Source organism: Poecilia reticulata, chromosome 2 (assembly GCF_904066995.2).
Source record: "Poecilia reticulata chromosome 2, P_reticulata-male-v2, whole genome shotgun sequence".
Taxonomy (NCBI): Eukaryota; Metazoa; Chordata; class Actinopteri; order Cyprinodontiformes; family Poeciliidae; genus Poecilia; species Poecilia reticulata.
The window spans coordinates 9,140,776-9,160,752 of record NC_088831.1 but is presented as its reverse complement, the minus strand read 5'-3'; the positions used below and the strand labels follow the sequence as shown (position 1 = coordinate 9,160,752).

The following is a 19,977-nucleotide window of genomic DNA, read 5'->3' as shown; positions in this document are numbered from 1 at the left end:
CCTGATTTGCAGCTCGTCATCTTGCCAACTTCTACGGTCTTGTTGCAGATTCATCATCGAATGCAGTCTGCTGCCAATCGAATCGCTTGCGCGCAAGATACCGCTAAGTCTAGCTGTTACCAATAAACCACGTCGTATCTGCAAAGTGGCTTAAGTGTCTTTGTTAGAGAAGTGGCAGTAGAAAAAGGCGTTCACACCCTCCACAAGTAAGTCACAAAAGGTGATTGCTAAGGTAGCAATTTTTTCCAAAGAGTCCTGCATCCAAACCCTTTAAAGCTGAGCAGCAGGAAAAACCGGTTGAAAAACACAACCCTAACCCTTGAGAAGATTGTGAAGCAAAGTCTGGTTTCGGAAAGATTTACTAGGCGTGGACTGCCACAAGACTCACTGCTTCGAGAGCCACCGCTCAGACGCATCCAAGACACGGGCAACAACTGCTGCATGTCTGTCACCTTATTCCAAAACAGACAGGCGTCGTCTGAGCTGAGGAGAAAAGGGAGCCGCTTCGTGTTTAGTGGTGTGTTCGTTTTTGAAATGAAAACAATGTTTTACATTTTATTTTTAAATGGAAAGTTAATGTCAATTAGTTTAATTGAATGGATGAGGGGATAAAAGGTCTCGGTTTTCAGCACGGTACACCAATGTCCCTTTACAAGATAACCCATGTTGATTATGTCCTGTTGGGGTCCCAGCATGGCGCTGTCTAAGAGTCATTTTATTATAGTAAAACAAATAAGCACTCAGATGGTTCAACCAGAGGTCTGACGTTGTCGCACAGTGAATCAAAAGTTGTCATTTGAAAGTGTTGAAAGACGGACTACATTTCCCTAAAACGCAATGCATGATATATGGAGGTTGTCACTCCAACTTCTCAATAAAACGCCAAAGTCTCCTCTGATGGTGATGATGAAAGTTACCACCAAATATGATCTCATGTAAATGTTTACAACCATATTTTATCACGTGAAAAAGCTTATTCACATGTGACTCTAATTGCTTTTCTTATTCAGTTGAAGTTGTGAAATTGTGTTTTGTTTTGTTTTGACATTAGACTATCAAAAAAGTTCTGCACATTTTTGTAATGGAAGCACAGCTCATATGCTTGCACGTTAAATTCCACTTTTTTTTGTTTTGTCTTTTGCATCCTTTTTTGCCAGGTATTCAGTCAGCTGTCTCCATCCATCTTCCACTCGACTCTGGCCAGTTGCCCCGTCACTGCAGAGGAAGTGCGCGTCCAAGGCTTTCTTTTAATAGCAACTGTCTTCTTGCCGCTGTCCTGCAACGGGGTCAGATTTGTGTAGGGAACAACAACAAGTCATCCAGCAAACACATTCTCCCTCCTTAGTTTTGCACCACTTGGCTCCACTGGACTTTTTTTGTGGGGTAGACCTACTGGGGTGGAAGGGGTTTTAAATCCAAATGCATGTCATCCATCCATCCATCCATTTTCTTTACACCCTTGTCCCTCAGTGGGGTCAGGAGGTGCTGGTGCCCATCTCCAGCCAACGTTCCGGGCGAGAGGTGGGGGTCACCCTGGACAGGTCGCCAGTCTGTCGCAGGGCAACACAGAGACGCACAGGACAAACAACCATGCACACACACACTCTTCCTTCGTGCAGGTAAACACACACTCACAATTTGGAGAGGCCAATTAACCTGACAGTCATGTTTTTGGACTGTGGGAGGAAACCGGAGTACCCGGAGAAAACCCACACATGCACAGGGAGAACATGCAAACTCCATGCAGAACGACCGGGGCCGGGAATCGAACCCAGAACCTTCTTTCTGCAAGGCAACAGCTCTACCAACTGCGCCACTGTGCAGCCCCAAATGCATGTCACTTTTTTTTTTTTTGAAAAAAAAAAAAAAAAAAACCCTCTCCTTTCCACTTTACATTTATGTCACATAAAACCCAGAATGAACCGCGTTGCGACGTTACAAAATGCGGAAAAGCCCATGCGAGTTGGAACAGACGCTATGCAAAAAGTTCTCCTGCTGCATCCTTGCTCGCAGGTGGTGTCTGATTAAGCCCATGTGTGAAGAAAGCCACCCACACTCAGGGTAAATCATGAAGCGGGAGAGGAACGCGTGCAGATGGACACGAGCTTTTGCATTTTCCCCTGCCTACGTTCAGAGTAGTGTATCTCAGTGGGAGTTTTTCTGATTTTATCCAACTTGGCTGGCTATAATTTGCTCCGTCTCGGGATGATACCTAAAGGATTAAAGTAAAAAGCCCTGATGGATGTGTTTTACAGCTCACCCCTTGATATTGCAGACTCCTGTTTTTTTGTTTTCCGTCCATACAGCTGACCACAGCGAGCTGAGCTCTGCTTTCTGGCCCAAAGACAGATGTCACAGTGCATTATGGTATTAATGACTCAGTGAAAAGGACAGGCACTGGCAATTAGAGGTGTGTGTGGATGTGGAAGGTAAGGCACTGCCTCTGAGCCGCTCTTCCACTGTCTGGAGAACTGGACCGAGGGTATGTTGCAGAATAATGACTCCTGCTTTTGACAATAGATAAAAGAAGATAAGATAAGGTTGAGATATGGATAGGAGTAAAAAATAGGATGCCCAAGTATAAGCTCCTTTAATGATCAGCAGGCAAAATAATATTTTTAGACTCACTTTATGGAGATTTTGACACTTCTTATAAATTGAGCAAAGGAACAATTTCCTTTGATTAGGATAAAACGAAGGAGGTGAGAGAGGTAGAAAAATAACCTACTGATAACTAAATTTAGAGCTTCGCTAAATTCCAAAAACACCTATATCGGAACATTGTTTCCCAAAACGGGTCAGTCGAGGTATTAGTGACAGCAGCAGTTAAGCGGGTGAAACTGGATGACTGTGGGAGACAGAATGAAAGAGACAACCGACTAAGTGGAGGCCTGGTTTCCTCAGATTTATTTCCATAAGGCCATACAACATGTGATTCTGTAGGTGGGTTCTTTGATTATGCATCATTATAATAAAAAACAGTAAGTATTGTGCTACCTTTTGAGCCGTGACTTCCATAGCAACATCTATTTACGGAGGCAGAAAATTCTGATGCGTCATCCAACCCCTTACTGCTCACGCACACAAGTCTTCGGGGAGTCTTAAGGAGTTACATAAAAATAAAAAGGAAGGAGGGATACCAGGAGCGAGTTTGGTGAGCATTTCGGTCAAAACGCAGGTCAAGATGCCTAAATATATGACAAGGCAAATGAATAAGCCTGAGCTAGCAGACTGCGATGCTACGTTGGTTTACAATCAGCAGTAAAAGCAAATGCACTGATTTGTATTTTGTCATTGAAACACCATAAAATTTAAATGGATTTGTTTAATGGTAGACACAAAGCAGCCAGGCAAGCAGTATCAGTCAGAGAGCACCATCACCAGGTTGACATGACAACTGTTAACTATTACTTGAACGTTCCACACAATATTGTTTTAACTTGGAAAGTAAGACCCATCTTTAAAAAAAAGTCTTCAATTTGCCACAAGTCATGCAGCAGACAAAGCAAACATAAAATAAAGGTGCTTTGTTCAGATGACAGGAAATATGTACTTTATGGCCCACATCCAAAACACCATGTCTGGCAGTAATGCTCAGTGACCTAATCAGATTGAGAATATGTTGCACTTCTTCTAAATCAACTCACTAAATATTATGTCTTTGCTGATTTGCAATGAAAATGAAGTACACATTCCTCTACTTGTATGATACCTGAAACTAATTGGTCTTATGGCTTTTTGTGTTTTATTAGAGTTTGCTGTGGATGTTGATGTAGAAGACCAAGGGAGGCTGAATATGCCACACTTTTCAAACGCCTATTTGTAAAAACCCATTAAATGTTTTCCTTTTGTTTCATAAAACACTTTTAAGTTGGTGATCGTACCATTCCCAAAGGTGAAAAAGTTCAAGGGCTAACATTGCTTTTTCAAGTGATTGAGGCAGTTGTGGACCTTTCGCAAGGTCTGGTTAGTTTCAACGTGACTACCATTATGTAAGTAAGTGTTTGTTTTCGTTTTACTTATTTAACAGCAGCACCCGGTGAAGATGGATATGTGCATGTAAGTTGTTGTTGACTGTGAGTTCAACCTACAAGGTCTGTAGGGACCGGAGAGAAACGCAACACATTCAGCCGATATTTACCTTTAGGGAAAACGTTACTAAAAAAAACTCTTTGTCTAAATTATTAAAACAATTTCTTACAGATTTTGTCTTACTGCTGTGTATGTAAAACAGATAGTTGATGCACACCTGAGGGGTTATAGAGTGCAGGGACTTGTTGATTCACGCCATGGGATTAACTGCATGTTGTGACAAAGTTATTTCTGCGTCTTATACAAACATCTTAAACGGTAATCCAGTGCGAAGATGTTTCTGAGAAGAGTCGAAGGCGTAGTCGTCTCTTAAGTTGTCTTTCTGCTTGATCAATTTTTGTTTATGAAAACTAAAATAAAAAGCCAAAATATGAAATTGAAATGTCTTTTTTTCTTTTCTTTTTTTTTTTTGACAGTATGGCCAACAAATCTATTCAGTGATAGTTAGACTATCAAAACATAAGATTAAGATCAAGCTACAATTTCCCCATAAATATAAACTATAAATCCTTCTTCAGTTCAATCCTGTTGGCTAGTTACAGAGGTATCTAGCCGAGCCAATGCACATCACTACACATTTTTTCCCCGTCATCTTGTCCAAACACTGGTGTCACGCCGCTTCTGGTCCCTCTTGGATCAAGATCCTACAAGAAACAAGAAGCCAGCTTTGAGCTTCCACCTGTCCCCCCTTGAGGCATCGGCGGCACGTCACGTTGTCAGCTGGATTGCACCAGTTGACGGCCCCGGAGCAACCAGCTCACCAGCTTTTCCAGACACATGATTTCCAGCACACATTCCAACAGTGGAAAACATCCCTTAGGAGGAATTTTCAAATAGCTTTTCACTCGGTTATCTTATCAGTTCTGCTTGGATTGTTAGTTACTTTCAGGTATAATAAATTACCCAGTTTACCGACCGATGTGTGATGATATCTCCTTTGTTCTTGGGAGTTTCTAGTTTGGACTGGACCGCGGAGCCAAAGAGATAACAAAGAATGGATCATCCTTCTGTTTTGCGCTCCTTACCCTTCCTGGTGTGATTTATGAGGCATGAACCTCAAAAGAAGCAGAAATATCCTCTCCCAACTGCGATGTCTCCTAATGAAATGTAACTCTGATAATCCTTTGAGATTGAACAATGCAGCGGCATACAACTGAAAAAGCTTACAGTGCTGCGTCCCTCGCAGCATATCAATTACACGTATAGCAAAAATGAGGCCTGGAGGTTTTCTTGAGCTATCGGAATGAGGCGCCAGTGAAATGTTTGGGCCTCCGGCGAAACATCGGCTCCTGCTCGCGAGGAAAACATGCATTTTGAGCCATATCGCCCTCATCCTCCAGCAAATGGAAGATGACACATTGTCGTCCCCCAAGTGTGAATAATAATTAGCCACTGGCAGCAGCAAAACGGCGCGAGCGATGATTTGCAAATCAAATCGAAACAGGGTGTCGCCATTGTATCTATTTTTTCCCCTCAGTTATTGCTACGGCAACAAGTGCGTACACCTGGGGCGTAGTGTTTTCTATCTTTGTTGCGATAATCCGACAACATGAGCCATGTTCAATCGCTTCCTGTTTTCTGCAGAGGCTGTGCTGTAGAAACCGACCTGACGCGGCAGCCGAGCGAGCCTCTGATTCTTTGAGTCTAAACAGGGAGGAAAACATCTTTTTTTTTTCCTTTTTGAAAGGGATGGATGTCTTGTGCTGACACTGCGAAGGCACTTCAGGGCTTTTCACACACTTTTTGCGGCCGTGCTTTCGAGTTGTTCACAATATCTGTCGCCGCTGAACTGTAGTTCGGAGCTGCTTTTGTGTGCTGGTGCCGCGGTGGAACACGAGTCGAATCGAATGGGTAAATAGAAGATGGCGAGCTGCAGCTCAGCAGCATCGAGGTGCAAATTCACTTGATCCTCATTTAGTTTTTTCTTTCCTTTTTTCCTTTGCTTGTGAATTAGCGAGAACTTTGGGTTCTTTGTAGTCGGATGTGTGCCAGCGTGGTCTTTGCTAATTTGCTCTGCTCAAACTCTCCCCTCACAAGACCTTATCAGCAATCCCAATAACGGCGAAAAATCATTATGCTGCTGAGTGAAAAGGGATGAGCGACTGATTTCTGACCAATAGAACCGGGCCGACGCAGCTGCGCACCCCCTCCTCCCCCCCTCCACCCCCCTACTGGTCCCGGCTCCCCTGCTGCTCGGCCCAAACTCATTTCAATTAGGACTGTGGCGGGCAGAGCTAATCATACATCGCTTTTGAAATGAACTGTATTTCTGAGAGGCTGCGGAGCTGAAATTAAGTGACAGTGTGTCTTAGTGAAGGGCCTAAGAGGGGGGCGGGGGGAGAGAAAAAAAAATCTTGTATCAGGGCGAGCAGACGTCTAAATTTTGTGATTCATCAGTCGCGTTTTTTTTGATTAGCTGGTCCAATCAGCTTGGCCTGTGGGTAGCAAATGCTTTTCCCTTTTGAGCCACCAAATCATGCTGAGACCACAGAGCGAACGAGATGCGGCGCACTAACACCCTTTGTTCTCAAAAGTAAGCTAGAAACTGCTGATTGTTGCATCTCAGTAGATTAGAGTACCATTTAAAAGTTATCTCAGCAATTTTGTTAAAAAAAAAACAAACTTAAATTGTATACAAATTCTCAAAATGGAGTGATATATTTAATTTCGCATTTATTTTTTGTTCATTTCGATTGTTATTGGAAATCCAAAAAGTAAGGATACAACACATGAAACAAAGTGTTTCCTCCCTTATTGGTTCCATCTATTTTTGCTTTTTTTGTCTCATTTAAATGTTTCAGATTACAAAACATATATTTTTTTTTATATTGTATAAGGAATACAAAAGCATCCAGGAAGTCAGAGAAGAATCCGGAACAATAAAGCAATGACTTACTTTAGTTAACGTCACACTCAAAATCCAATCCAATATTTTGTGGATTGCCAAGAACTAAAAAAAAGAAAAGAAAGAAAAATGGGACAGCATTTCAGAAATTCTGTAATTCAACCAAGTTATTCAGGTGTTGGTGCTGGAATGCATTTACAAGTTGCAAGATGCTAGCTTAAGAACTGGATCTTAAGGGATGGAGTTGGAGCTCCTCTGATTTGGGGGAATGCCTGCCCATATTTATGTCTATTTCTGTAAACCGCAGCCAGTACAAGATGCTTGGCATTCACGATGACTAAAGCTGTTTGTCCCTAAAAAACACCCATCTATTTAAAGCTGTGGATAATTGTAAAACGAGGGAAAATAGCAACATCCCGCACTGATAGCAGTACAATAGAAAGTCAGTTACAGATAGAAGAACTGATTTGTTCTTCTTGTGAGGTCTTATTTCATTTCCGTTATGCGGCTAAATTTTCTGAGCTCTGATTGAAATCACAAACAACATATTTCTGGAATGATTCAATTGAAGCTACATGCCAGTCCAGTTAAAGCTTAAAGAAAGCTTCTTTCTTCCTGCATCCTAAAATCGGTGCTGTCTGTTGAACCTGTTTCTCTGCGGCTTGTATTTAGCGCAATTTGCTTTGGAAATCCAGTGCAGAAATAAAGCAAGTAGAGCTCCAGACACAGATTGCATTGTCACTGTTGGTAGGTTTGAGTAATGGCTACTTTGGATGAAAGCAGACATTGAGGTAAAGGTAAATGCTCCGAAATGTTATGGTCTACTGCAAGGCCGTAGGAACAAGTTTATCATTGGGGGGGACCCATATCGGAAACTTGAAAGATCCGTAAATAGCTTGAGCAAAAATGTCAAACAATGGTGTCATCAACTGTTACTCTAATCTGACCCCTTGTAACGCGTAATCTAACGTGTTACTATTTACAATCCAATAATCAGATTAAAATTACGTATCCAAGTTAAGTATTTGTGATTATTTTTAGAAAACACATATTGTTGCTTTCTTCTTTTTCCTTGGGGAGATACGTTTCATATGTAACACCAGCGACACAAACGTAAACGATGGAGGGAAAAGAGATGCACATTTTCTAGCTGATGGATGAATTTTTCATTGAGTGATCAAATTACTCTTTCAAAGTAACTATGCCATCCATGGCAATAAACTAACTACACTATAAATCATATGTGTGTAGACCTGTCACAATAACAAATTTTGATTTTTGATAAACAATATTATTGCTGTTTTTAGACAATTTTTAAGTAATAAATGTTAATGGGAAAATTATAATGCAAGAACACAATCTGAAAGATCAGTAAACTTAAAATTATAATGAACATTTAGCACTGCAACTGGAAGGCATTTCAAATATCCAAAATAAATAAACAAAACGACAAATAAAATTTATTTTGAAATCTTTGTAAATAAAAGTTTCGTTCAAAAATAGGTTTAGCTGAGACCAAAGCACCAACCTGAAAGCTTTTATCATACAGTTTTTTGTAGAAAGAAAGAGAAATAAAAAGAGAAGTGATAAATCATGCCAATGGAAATTATTGAATTTGTTTTAATTTATCATGAGCACGGAGCTCGGTTCATTGTGCGCGTTGAAGCGGACACGCAGCGGCACGAGCTGACGCCGCCGCATGCGCAGCGTGTCGCAGCGCCTCGTGCATCTCTGGATCTTTGCAACTTGGTGCGGATCACGCGCGCCGCTCTCCCAGGCGGCTCCAATGTAAACCTTAACTATAAACCTTGGGGCTGGTACAGTTTATAATCAGTTAACTAACTCACACATTGTGATTAACATTAGAGTTGCTACCTGTAACTATCCTGGCTCCCTGGCTGGGCTGGCAGTTTTGGCGGGTCTGAATCGAACAAAATGTGTCCAGTTTTTGGCTTTTCCTTGCTCTCTTTTTTCCATCCTTCTCACTTTGCCGCTCCACTCCAATTCAAAAGAGCAGAACAAATGTTATGTTTTTTGAACAATAACCATTTTTGTTGCTAAGAGATGAGTATGTTTACTGGTAACCAAGAGCCAGGAAGAGAACTTCAGATTTTTACTTTAGCGTAATTTGCCAACGGTAAATGTCTTGTATCTAATCAGGTAAGCCTTATTTCGAAAGAGCTTTTGTTTTATAAACTACTTGTTATTAATTTGGTTTTAAGAGATTAGCGGGGTTTTTCTGGTAACGAACTGAGATTTTTACTTTTGTGTTGAATGTGTGTTTAGTATATTTTCCATTAATGACCAAAAAAATTACTTTTCTGCAAAATTGACCAACTGCACAATTCTTGTTAGTGTAAAATAAGTGGTATTTCAAAAGAGCGGGAGAAACATGTTTTTTTTTTTATCAATAAGAATTTTTGTTGCTATGCTGTTAATCTGTTGCTTAGAGATGATCGCGTTTTCTGGTAACCAAGTTCCACAAAGTTCCATAAAGTAAACGTCTGAGACAGAGCAGAAGAAATCCTATGTTTTTTGAACAATAACAATTTTTGTTGCAAATCTGTTGCTAAGAGATCAGTGTGTTTACTGGTAACCAAGTGCCACGAAGTGAACTTCAGATTTTTACTTTAGCGTAATTTGCCAACGGTAAATCTTGTATCTAATCAGGTAAGCGTTATTTCGAAAGAGCTTTTGTTTTATAAACTACTTGTTATTAATTTGGTTTTAAGAAATAAGCGGGGTTTTTTCTGGTAACGAACTGTCACGAAGTATAAATCGCGATGTTTACTTTTGTGTTGAATGTGTGTTTGATATATTTGCCATTAATGACACACACACACAAAAAAACTTTTCTGCAAAATTCACCCACTGCATAATTCTTGCTAGTGTAAAATAAGTGGTATTTCAAAAGAGCGAAAAAAACATTTTTTTATCAATAAGAATTGTTGTTGCTACGCTGTTAATCTGTTGCTAAGAGATGATCGCGTTTTCTGGTAACCAAGTTCCACAAAGTTCCACAAAGTAAACATCTGATTTTCACTTTTGCAAAATGTACCAACGATAAATTTCTTGTATCTAAGCTGATAAGCAGTATTTTGAAAGAGCGTATGTTTTATAAACTCTTATTATTAATTTTCTGTTAAGAGATAAGTAGGTTTTTTTTCTGGTAACGAACTGCCACGAAGTCTAAATCGAGATTTTTGCTTTTGTGTTGAATTTGTGTTTTATATCTACCACTAATGACAAAAAGAACAAAATTTTCTGAAAAAATCACCAACTACACAATTGTTAACAAGTATAAAATAAGTGGTATTTCAAAAGAGCAGAAGAAATATGTTTTTTGAACAAAAACAATATTTGTTATTAATCTGTTAAGAGATGAGTGTGTTTATTGGTAACCAAGTGCCATGAAGTGAACTTCAGATTTTTACTTTTGCAAAAGTAAAAATCAAAAAGCAGAGCACAAACATTTCTAATGTAACTATTGCCCACATTAAAAGTAGGCTTTTTCCTAAAATAAGCTTTTTAGCTATTTTGTTTATTTATTAACCATGTTTAGCACACTGAATGGAGGAAGTCAATGTAAGACAACATGCTAGTTATGGCCCAGACGCCACTGGCTGCATTTAGGCTAATATTACCATTATTTGATCTTGATATTGCCTAATGTTTTGTGATACGAAGTATAAGAGGTGTTTAAGCAGAATCATTGCAAAGGCAGAAATGATAAAAAAAAACACCATTTATCTTAAACTCCTAGAACTGGCTTTAATCCTTGAGTTAAAGGAATTCTATTAAAAAACAGAAACACCTGCTTTAAAAGCAGACTTAAAATGTTTCTTTCTGTGAGCACTCTATGTATCATCTGATATTGTTCGGACAGGTTCAGATCTGATATAACTTGCCTTGTTAAATTTCCTGCCCAGAAATTTGATAACGAGTCAGATTTCTAAGTTTTAAAATGTTATCAGAAAGGTAGAAAGTTTGCAAATTATTTTCCTTACACTTTACAGTTATGCAGCACTTTGTGTTGATCTGAAGTAATCATCTGCAGCCACAAATATCTTGGAATTTGTGGCTGCAGCATTGCAAATGCTAGAATTAGTTATGGGATGTAAGCACTTCTGCACATCATGGTGCTTGTTAGAGAGCCCTAAATATTGTATGTTTATGTTATTTCCCTCAGTGACTCAACATATACTGTTACAGAAACTCACAGTTTCAGTGTTGGGGTCACATTGTATTTGGGAAACGTTTGATAGTTGTGCACATAAGAAAAAAATAATGTAGTTTACTGCTAGGTGAAACGCTAGTCAAAATCAAACCTACTTGGAGATACTCAGACAATGTGTATATATATTTATTCATATTTATATAAATTCCCTTCTCACACTTCCGCAGGTGGACTCTTTCATCCTCTGAGCTCGGGTCCTCTACCAGAGGCCTGGGAGCTTGAGGGTTCTGCGCAGTATCTTGGCTGTGCCTAGAACCTGACATTTCCGGACTGAGATGTCTGATGCTGTTCCTGGGATCTGTTTTAGCCACTGCTCCAGTTTGGGGGTGACTGCCCCGAGGGCCCCGATGACCACAGGCACTACCACAGGTCCCTGCGCTCCTCGGCCCTGTAGACACAGGGTGAATCCTAGCAACCTGCGGCCTCTTTGCCGGGAGCACCGGATGCCACCTGATGGTGTAGACCCGCCGATTTCTGCCAGGATCAGTTTGGTAAATGCCAGGTTGCTGACAAATAAAACTTTCGTCATTAGGGATTTCTTTTCCTCTTATTGATTGGATGTTTTATTAACAGAATCATGGACAAGTGGTTTGGTGACTCCAGCATTTTTAATGAACTTGTACCGCGGAACTGCGGCTATTTTAATGCTCCAAGGATGTCAGGGTCCGGTGGAGGTATAGTGACTGTTTTTAAAAGCAGTTTTACTTGTAAACAGTTGCCTCTGGCCTCGTTTAGTAGCTTTGAGATCAGCCTATTTGAACTCGGCAGCTCTCACACTGTGCTGTGTGCGGCGGTCTACCGAAGTACAACAAAAACTTTATAAATGACTTTTCTGATTTCCTGGCTGATATCATGCCAAGGTACGACCGAGTTCTCATTGTTGGTGATTTTAATATTCATGTCTGTCGTCCTACTTCACCTATGGCTCAGTCATTTCTTAATGTTACCGATTCTTTTAATTTTGTGCAGTCTGACTGGTGCTATCCATGAGCATGGTCACAGTCTTGATCTGGTTTTATCTTATGGTCTACCAGTTTGTAATTTAGTGATTGGTGACTCATTATTTTCAGACCATATGTCTGTTTTATTTGAGATAATGCTGTCCTGTGCTAAAGCTAAAGCATGCGCTGCAGCTCGGTTCTATCGTGTTCTTAACCCTTCTACTGCTGGTCAGTTTTCTTTTGTTTTTAATCAATTTATTGGTGTATAAACTGCTTCATAAATAAAGTTGGTATGGGATGGTATGGTACTGTGGTCTTCACCTTTCAGGCCTTTTCCAGTTCCTCTCTGAGGCCCTGGTATTTCTCCAGTTTCTCGTGCTCCTTTTTCCTGATGTTGTAGTCACTTGGTACTGCTACATCCACCACAACGGCTTTCCTCTGTTGTTTATCCACCACCACAATGTCCGGTTGGTTCGTCATTACCATTTTGTCTGTCTGGATCTGGAAGTCCCACAGGATCTTAGCTTGGTTATTCTCCACCACCTTTGCGGGTGTTCCCCACTTTGATCTTCCAGTCCATATTCTGCAGATGTTCCTGTACACTATGCCCGCCACTTGGTTATGTCATTCCATGTACGCTTTCCCTGCTAGCATCTTGCACCCTGCTGTTATGTGCTGGACTGTCTCAGGGGCCTCCTTGAACAACCTACAACTCGGGTCTTGTCTGGTGTGGTAGATCTGAGCCTCTATTGCTCTGGTGTTTAGGGCCTGTTCCTGTGCAGCCAGGATGAGTGCCTCTGTGCTGTCATTGAGTCCAGCTTTTTCCAGCCATTGGTAGGATTTCCTGATATCAGCCACTTCAGTTATTTGTCGGTGGTACATCCCATGTAGGGGCTTGTCCTCCCATGATGGTACCTCCAGCACCTCATCCTCTGTTCCCCATTGTCTGAGACATTTATTGAGCACATCGTCTGTTGAGACCTTGTCCTTGGTGTATTTATGGATCTTGGATGTTTCATCCTGGACAGTGGCTCTCACACTCACTAGCCCTCTGCCTCTTTCCTTGCGGCTAGTCTTAGGGTGCTGGATTTGGGGTGGGACCCTCCATGCATGGTTAGTAGCTTCTGAGTCTTAACATCCGTGGTGTTCATTTCCTCCTTTGGCCAGCTAATTATTTATTTATGTATTTATTTTTATTTCTAACAGACAGAAAAGACAACCAAGAAAGAAAAAATAAAATAAAATAGAATATAATGAAACAGACTACAGAAATAAGAGGTAAAACAAATTATTATGCCCAAGTGACAAGCAAATTTTATATTTTCTGTTTGAAAGGGAGCAGGTAGAAGATGTAATATCTTATAATGTCCTGCCCCTTTCATATTTATCAATTTATAATCAATTAACTGTCAAACATCAAAACGAGACAACTTGTTTCCATTTTAAATGACATTTAAAGATGTCCCATTATTTAAAAAGTATTTATATATTCAATAGTACAGTATACAGACTTTAAAACAGTCATCTTATAGAACATTTTGCAATAAGCTCCTTTTTAATCAGTTTTTTAAGCTGGTTTATATTTCTACTTTTTTGAACTCATCATTCAATCCATTCTATACATCTACTCCACGCACCGATAAACAAAAACTCTGCATGGTTGTTCTAATACATTGTTTTTTAAAATGTCCATCACCTCTTAAATTATAACTTCCCTCTCTGTCACAAAACATCTTCTGCATATTGGGTGGAAGTTGCTGATTTCTGACCTTAAACATGAATTGTACAGTTTTAATATTTCAGTATTCTGGGACCTTGTTGCTCTGCTTGGGTTCCCCAAGGTTCCGTTTTGGGCCCACTCCTCTTTTTACTGTACATACGCCCAATAGGTTTTATTTTAAATTGCCACAGTAAAGGATTCCTAAAAGGTTTGGTTCTCTCAATTTAGAAAACTCAAGAAATCACCTGCCTTATTTACCTTCCTTGTTCCTCGTTTAGTCAGAATGCTGGATTTGGGGTGGAGCCCTCCATGCATGGTTAGTAGTTTCAGAGTCTTAACATCCGTGGTGTTAATCTCCTCCTTTGACCAACTAGCTATTCCTGCAGGGTCTCTGATTACTGGTAAGGCGTAGCTGTTTATTGCACTGATCTTGTTCTTGCCATTGAGCTGGCTTCTCAGGACGCAGAACAGCAGTGGACACTTGTGCAAGTGGTTTGCAGTTTGCATTATATATAAATAAATAAAACAACCCTTCCCAACACCACTAAGGGACAAGGGTGTAAGCAAATGGATGGATGGATAAAAAACTGCAACTGCAAACCAATTGTGCAGTTTGCAGTATATATATTTAAAAAAAAAATTAAAATAAAAAACCTGCAACTGCAAACCACTTGCACAAGTGTTAATCAAATGGGGCAGAAATCAAAAACTCTGGAAAGAATCATAATTCTTTCCAGGAAACTCTCTGCCCCCACTGCTGTTCTGCATAGGTCTGAATCCCCTCAGCCAAATCGTCAACGCGACCCATCCCGTCCTTCCAAACAGACTCCAGGATGGTGGCTCATGGGATCCTCCCGGTCAGAGCCGTCATGCACTCCCGCGACATCTGCCCCCGACCCGGAGTCGGTTAGGCACCTTCTGTGGGAGTGTAGCGCTGCTGTGGACCTGTGGGCAAAGGCCGGCTCCTTGCAATTCCCATACTTGCCAGCAAGGGAGGTCCTCAACACGCAGCTAGTGCTGCACGGGGTGAGCCACCGGAAAATAGCAAAATAGGACCTCATGGAGATGTGGCTCACCCTAGCCACCATATAGACCTCCAGAAACCTGCTGGTAAGCAGGCGCAGGCATATGCTCACCCACGCTTCTGTGATCCGAATGGTGGCAAAAAAAAGAAAAACATACAGAGCTACAGGTGGCGCGCCTGTAGCTGAAGGAGACAGGCACAAAGAAGAATCGCCTGCGCCTCTTTGGACGAAGGAGCCGGCGCTCCACGGACAGAGGTCCCAGCAGCAGCGGCCTGGCTCTCCGGGTGAGGCAGGTGGGAAGGAGCAATGGGGGAGGAAAGCCCCTCTGAGCATCATCGCTGTTTGGAAGAACGGGATGGCTCCAAACTTCAACCAGACTGGCCACGGATACCGACTCAAGAATGCAGCCACCAAAAGTCTCCTCCTCTACATGGATGGCATCAAGCTGTACGTCAAGAGCGAGCGAGACATCGACTCACTGATCCGCACCACCAGGACCTACAGCACTGACATTGGGATGTCATTCGGACTAGAGAAGTGTGGCGGATGATTACAAAGAGAGGGAAGGTCATCCACACAGAAGGGGTCTCACTCCCAGAAGGAACAATAGCAGACATAGAGGACAGTTACAAGTACCTGGGAATACCACAAGCAAATGGCAACCTGAATGAGGTCACAAGGAAAGGAGTCACAGCCAAATACGAGGGGGTATCCAAAAGTTTCCAGAATGACGCTGCTGCACGAGCAGTTTTCGTAGTACACGATTCTGCCGCTAGGTATTTGTTCAACCATAACGTCATCCTTGTAAGCGGTCTTCAACATTTGAACGGTTTCCGATGCTTTTTTCTGAGCAGGAAGCAAAGCTTCAGCCGCGCACTGCTCATAGAACTTCTCCATGAAGAAAAACGACGGCTGGACAAAACAGCTCTTACAAGAAAATTCACTGCGGGTAGATGAAACCTTCCACATCAACGCTGCTTGGCACACTGATTGAGAAGGCGTGGTTGAACAAATACCTAGAGGCAGAATCGTGTACTACGAAAACCGCGTGCAGCAGCATCATTCTGGAAACGTTTGGGTACCCCCTTGTACCTCCAACGAATAAGACAAGTCCTGAGAAGCCAGCTTAATGGCAAGAACAAGATCCGTGCAATAAACAGCTACTCACCAGAGTAATCAGAGACCCTGCAGGAATAATCAGCTGGCCAAAGGAGGAGATGAAGACCACCGATGTTAAGACACTCGGAAACTACTGACCATGCATGGAGGGCTCCACCCCAAATCCAGCATTCTGACTAAACACGAGTCATAGGGAAGGTATATAAGGCAGGTGGTTCCTTGAGTTTTCTAAATTGAGGGAACCAAACTTTTTTGGAATCCTAAAGACCTTTATTGGAAATAACAAACTGTTCCACAAACAGGAGCCATAATACTGGATGGATAATAAATGACTAAAACTATATGATCACGTAAAAGGTTAAAATAAGATTCATAAATATATATGTATACAAAACAACAAGGAAAATGACAAAACAAACCCTAATTGATTTCTATTTGCTTTTTCTCTTTCTCTCTGTCTGAGCCTCGCGCGGTGCATCTGACCTCTGACCTCAACTCTTCCCAACTGTCCTCCCATGGACCAGATGATGTCCCTCCTACAAAACCAGCCGATGAAAATGATTGAGAAGATCTGGAGGATCAAGAAGACAGAAAAGACCTCCATCACCTCCAGGGGACAACTGTCAGTCTCCTGTCAGGCATTTGGACTGAAAACTGTGTGAGACTGAGCTTTAACAACCTCCACTGGTCTGCTGTCCAGTATCAGCGTAGAGGAACAAAAGCTAAACATGCTTCAGAGCTGTGAGAGAAGACGACTCTGAACTGTTGACGCTTGTTTCATCTGTGGACAACATGGACATTTCCTGAGGGACAATCTGGGCAACCCAAAGATCCAACACCAGAACCAGTTGGACTGACAGGAAGCCAGAGAAGAGAGACGGGGGAGGATTTGGATGCAGCAATGCCGAGACCGAGTGGGGGAGAGGGGCGAGAAGGAAGGAACAACATGAATCCACATCAACCACTGTGAAGGACGACCTGTCTGTAATGTCCATCTAGATCATGACTTTAAATCTGAAACAACAGAGCAACAGAGTGAGCAGCAAAACTTCATTCTACCAAGTATCAAGTACTTCAACTTTTGACACCAAAGAGGACAATGTCCAGATCAACAGCTAGTTTAGATGTTTCTGAAAGGCTCTCCACTCAAAGAACTATTGCTGGTCCACTGTCGAGTGACCGAAGCAGAGAGTGAAGATTTATACTTTTATGACAGGAGGTAACAAATCCTCCTGAGCAGGCGATCAGTGTTCCTGCTTCTACGCTTTACCTACTTTCCAGATGGAAAATCTGCGCTTTCTTGTTGGGTTTTGAACGGACACTTATCTATACCTTCACTGCACTAATGTAATTTTTTTGTTTTGTTGGGTTTTCTAGAAAACACATGAAATTGGGTAGCTTAATAATGATCATTCTTAGTTGTTTGACTCATAAGGATGTTTAAGAGTTTAGAAATTCATTCTTCTAGTCATAAGAGAAGTCAATTTAAAATTAACTTTAATGTGTGTAAAAGACTCATGTGTTGTCTCTGCCTGGCAGAGCTTTCCATCCAGAATTGCTTCATGATTGATTGTCCTACAAGACCTGATTGAGTGATTTTACCTGAACAGTGCGAGTAGTAAGGGCATACATGGCACATGAAAATATACTGAAGACGAATAACTCACCTTTAAAGAAACTGTTTCTTCCAATGGAAACTTCCCGCACTTTACTGCGCACCGCTGAGCTGAAGCATTCATTCCAGTGACAAAAATAGTCAAATCCAGTTTACTCAAAATAATGTAGTCTTGTACTTTTCTCAGGCCAAACATGTACATTGCTCACATTACTTGAGTTGAATAAACAATTTAGTGAGACTTGAGTAAAGCATACAAACCTAATTTAAGTAGGTCCCCCGCACCCCCCTCTTTCTACGCCTATGGTCTACTGTATGGGCGACTAAAATTATGCAGCTCGAACCGAGCCTCTTAAAACCATGGCATCGACTCAAGCAGGACCTTTTTAAAAATAATTTTTTTTAAAAAAGGAATCCGGTGAAGTAGGTTAGCAGACGTCAAATGTTTGTCATTGAGTGATACAGTGGAAGCAAATCAGCTGGAAAAATCTTTTTTTTTTTGTTGACCTAATCAGTGAGTGATTGAAGATGGAGATAGTTGGAGCTTCTCTGTCTTCTACCATGAAGGTAAATTCGATGTCAAGATGTCAGAAAGTTTCACTTACAGCTCTTTGAAGTTCATGGGGAGGAGGGAACTGTGGGACCAGCACTGGAAGAAAATTCTCCATCCCTGTATCCCTCAACTATCTATTTTTTTTTCTTCTGCTGTTTGCTAAGAGTAGACATACTCTTAAGATAGGAACATGAAAGCAAATGGAGCAGTGGGAAAGCGCAGCAGAGTTATTGCAGGAGGCTGAGCTCTTGTCAGCCTATTGAGTTGTTTACATCTGCAGATCCTGACAGGAGTTCGAGGCCTCAGATTCTGGCAGGACGCTGCGTGACCTGGAGGGAAGGAAACACGAAACCCCAAAAAGCAGGAAAAGGTGTTTTTATTTCTTTTTTTAAATTTTTTCTTTCTCAGATCATCAAATACATTTCATTTGTGGAACACTGTACAGATAGAGGGAGGGAATTCATGCCCATATAAAATCTGCAGCAAGATAAAAATCTCTGTTGGCTATAAATAGCAAACAAATAAGTAGATTTTTTATTTTTTTTGCTTTCCGTCTGCTCTCAGGAATCTGACATTTGCCTCTATTTGATTACAGCCGCTACACAAGCCTGTCATTGTTTGGCATTTCTCAACATAAACGTGTTTTATTTTTTGCTTTTCTTATCTGTTCGCGGCCGCAGAGCCGACTAATTACCACGAAACGCTGAGGCATTAAAAGACCAAGGAGAAAGAAAAAAAGAGCAGCTCCTACTCAAACTTCAAGAAAAAGCGTCTAATCCGTGGCTCTGCTAAAAGCAGTTTGATTGACAGGTTTGCTCTTAAGCTGAGGCCTAATTGCTAAGATGATGTTGCAAAGATTTAAAATAAATGTGGGTTTTGCTAGCAGTGACTGCCACTAGGTTAACCCCCAGTGATTTATGCATTTTTAAAGGTGTTTTTAGCTTCGGTGAATTCAAATTAAGCAAGGTTAAATTCACTAAATACTCAAACTCCAAACGCCTTTAGGTCTGTCCCTTCTAAATGAGCAGGTTGCTAACTCAGCAAGACTTTTTCTTGTTTGTTCTTTTTTAGATGTTTAAGAATAATTGTCCAAGCGGAAAGCAACAAAAAAAAAAAAGAGCAACCAGTAATTGGAATTGATTGGAGAGAATCAATCTGACACTGTCCAAGGCAGATACTGATTGCGAGACAGCAACAGAGACGCCTCGCATACTGGGCTTCCAGCTGCACGGATTTTGAGAGACACCACCAATCACGTCCTCCCTCCCCGTACTGTACCGCTAGTTTGTCAATGTTCCTTGACGTCTGTCACAGGATGCATCTCTGCGTCGGAGGGAACTGTTCAAGGCGACTCGGCGGAGGCAGATGGAGAGCAAAACAAATATCTTTTATTTGACGAAACTAAAGCGTACTGCTTAGGTGGGGAGGGAAACAATGGGAAAAACCAAACACGAGTCTGCCGTGACAATAACCAAACCATTGATAAGGGCTGGAAAAAGTCTGACAAGGTATGCTTTGACTAGAGAGTGTTTACATTTTGAGAGTGGATGTCTAAATAGTGAGTCGGGGTGACAATCAGAAAAATAGTTTTGGTTTTGGATGTTGTGGATCTAGAATGTGTTGTTGTTGCAACTTGGACTAGATGATTAGCATCTCAAAAGTTCAAATAATACATGACCTATGACCTCAAAACCCAGAGGAGTTGAGAAGGAGGGCTTTTGGGTGAGGATCACATCCCCAACTCCAACATCTCTGACCATGCAGCCAGGCAGATTTGAAGGGTGATGGCAAAAGCAAATGAGGTGGGTTAGCAGTTCTCACCAACTGAAT

General features: G+C 41.4%; 2 long non-coding RNA genes across 2 annotated transcripts in view; one reads left to right on the top strand and one right to left on the bottom strand.

Moving 5' to 3' along the window:
- LOC145555292 (uncharacterized) overlaps nucleotides 1-9,004 on the bottom strand; it is a 31,628-nt gene extending 22,624 nt beyond the window's left edge. Inside the window, exons 1-2 of the long non-coding RNA XR_014091404.1 lie at nucleotides 8,813-9,004; nucleotides 6,989-7,042 (exon numbers count right to left, since the gene is read on the bottom strand). This is a non-coding gene — a long non-coding RNA (uncharacterized LOC145555292). The remainder of the gene's footprint in view (nucleotides 1-6,988; nucleotides 7,043-8,812) is intronic.
- The window catches only part of LOC145555291 (uncharacterized), a 77,601-nt gene continuing 66,628 nt past the window's right edge, over nucleotides 9,005-19,977 (top strand). The window contains exons 1-3 of the long non-coding RNA XR_014091403.1: nucleotides 9,005-9,097; nucleotides 11,342-16,177; nucleotides 16,282-18,517. This is a non-coding gene — a long non-coding RNA (uncharacterized LOC145555291). The remainder of the gene's footprint in view (nucleotides 9,098-11,341; nucleotides 16,178-16,281; nucleotides 18,518-19,977) is intronic.